The sequence below is a fragment of the Penaeus vannamei genome, chromosome 20 (genome assembly GCF_042767895.1).
Source record: "Penaeus vannamei isolate JL-2024 chromosome 20, ASM4276789v1, whole genome shotgun sequence".
NCBI classification, from domain to species: Eukaryota; Metazoa; Arthropoda; class Malacostraca; order Decapoda; family Penaeidae; genus Penaeus; species Penaeus vannamei.
The window spans coordinates 20,050,615-20,053,114 of NC_091568.1; the positions used below are offsets into that span (position 1 = coordinate 20,050,615).

The 2,500-nt window shown below is 53.3% G+C and overlaps 1 protein-coding gene across 4 annotated transcripts in view; it reads right to left on the bottom strand.

Annotated features, from left to right (window-relative positions):
- LOC113811625 (lachesin) overlaps window positions 1–2,500 on the bottom strand; it is a 330,247-nt gene that overhangs the window by 123,108 nt on the left and 204,639 nt on the right. The gene's annotated exons all lie outside the window — the stretch shown is intronic.

The window sequence follows — 2,500 nt, forward strand, 5'->3', positions numbered from 1 at the left end:
CACACATATATATATATATATATATATATATATATATATATATATATATATAGAGAGAGAGAGAGAGAGAGAGAGAGAGAGAGAGAGAGAGAGAGAGAGAGAGGGGGGGGGGGGGCTTTGGAGCGGTTCAAGGCGGAATCTTTTCAGTCGTTATCACGAGAGGAAAAGAGATCTGATCATCCGGAACCATTAAAGAAATCACGTTTCAAACTAGGAAATACAAATTGGAATTATCTGAAATCTACACAAGGAAGAGTAATAAAGTAATAATTAACTATGATATATAAATAACACATTTACATCTTCATCACATTCCATAGTAATATGAAATATTAGTAAATGAAAGTTTATCATTTTCATTTTAGGGTATTAGTTATTTTCAATATTCCTTTTATCACATTTTATCAACTACACACACACACACGCACGCACACACACACATACGCATACACGCCGTTAATGTAAGTGTAATTGCTGTGATTCGCACAGAGTTTTTGAAAAATCTTGGCCATGGGCACCAGGCCCCGAGGACGCTGCCCCAGGCGCCGGCCCTGAAGGCCTGCGAGCCGGCGGGCCGCAAGCCTCTGGCGGCGCAGATCCTCCTGAGGGACAGACCGGCAAAGGTGAACTCGCCTCTCGGCGCGTAATTAGATAGTGAAGCAAGTTATACGAAGTTAGCAGAAAATATAAAATTACACGGGAGAGTTTTACACGAATAATTTCTCGTGGGATCTTTGCGAGCACCATGATGGCGGCGGAAGCACCGTTGGCGGAGGGAGAATGGTGGAAGGCTGCGATGATCGGAGGTGGAAGAGGGGGCGCGCCAGGGTGGGTGGCAGCAAGGTCTATGTAAGTACTTGTATAGACCTTGGTTGGCAGAGCGATGGAGACAGGGAGCTGAGATCAACGGGTCGTGTGGGCACGGGGAGCGGCTGGGAGGTTGGTGTTGGTTCACTTGGCGCTTTGGATAACGCTGGCAGACCACATATATCTTAGCGCTGCGTGTGAATCCAAGAGGAGACTCCTTCGGTTCACTTCAGGGTCTTCCACTGACCATAAGCTGTTTAATCATGATCTAAAAGATATCATCTGCCTAGAAATAATTTCAGGTGCCAATAAGAGACTGCCGGACTTTCAATCAATATGTATCGGAATTAATCATTCGCCTTTTTCAAGTTCCAGACTGGTCTGGATCTTGTTTCAGAAGACATGACTTTATGTTTTCAGTCTTATCTAAGCTAAGCATGAGGCTGTTTCCAAAAAATAAAAGCCTTAAATACTCGATCCGCTTCTCGTGTATCCGCCTAGTGAGGGGATAAGGCGCCCCCTCGAGCGACATGCTGTTCGAGTCCCGGGAAGCAGAGCGCCTCGCAGTCGCATCGTCAACGGGATGTTTGACAGCACGCGCCATAGAGCAGGTGGTTGGAGCGTGACCCGGCTGGAGGAGGCGGCGGAGGGAGGGGACCTCCCTCAGAGAGGCGGGAAGGTGAGGGGGAAGAGAGGAGGGCAGGGGGGGGGGTGACGAGGGCCTGCGCTTGGGTGCCCCACACAGCCCGGAGACTTCTCTCTCCCGCCGATCCCCCCGGCGCCATCCGTCACCTCCATAGCTCTACCGCGCCGCCCTCGTCTTCCGCGGCCGCTGGGAAGGACACCCGACTGTTGACACGGTGATCTCTGAAGACGCTCGTGGGGAAAGGGCGCCGCGGAGGGAAAGGTTATTTATCGGTCTTTGGTGGGGTGATCGCAGGCGGGGCGGGGGGGGGGGGGGTAGTGAGACGAGAGTGATTCCGGTGAAAGCCGAGGCGGCGGAGGCGCCTCCTGATGGCTCCCGCGAGGAGGGGGAGGGGCCCCGCCTCGCCCTGATGACGGTCTTACGCTGTACGACCGAGGCGCAGGGAGCAGAGAGGAACTCGGGAGGAAATGGAGAGAAAGCCAGTCGAAAGAGAGAAGAAAAAAGACGGAGGGAATTGGAAAAGTGCTAGAAGAAGGGGCCGCAGACTAGGAGCCCGGGAAAGGAACGGGGAAAGGGGAGAAAGCGAAGGCTTGGGAAGGGATGACAGAATGACAGGAGAGGTAGGAGGAGGAGGAGGAGGAGGAGGAGGGGGCCAGGCGGGCGACGGAGCTTTACGCACTGATGTGCTTGACACCTGGGGGAGGCGGGGGATGGGGGACGTAGAGAAATCGGTGGGGCTAAAAAGAGGAGAACCAGCGCGACACTTAGGCTAGGAAGGATAGGAGGAGACGGAACAGAGTGGGACAGAGGAAGGCGGGAGGACGAGCCGGCCAGGAGAGGTGAGGCTTAAGGGGCAGGGAAGAGACTGGAAGTGGAAGGGAGGGGGCGCAGGGCAGGGGAAGGCTGGCAAGAGGTGGGACCCGCCCCAGTGCCGCTAACATCGCACAATTTACATAGATATTAAAGGCCGGCCCGCCAGCCTCCCCTGACATCATTCCCGAGTGAAGATTCACAAAGTTGGACAAACAGTTCATTGCTGGGAACGAG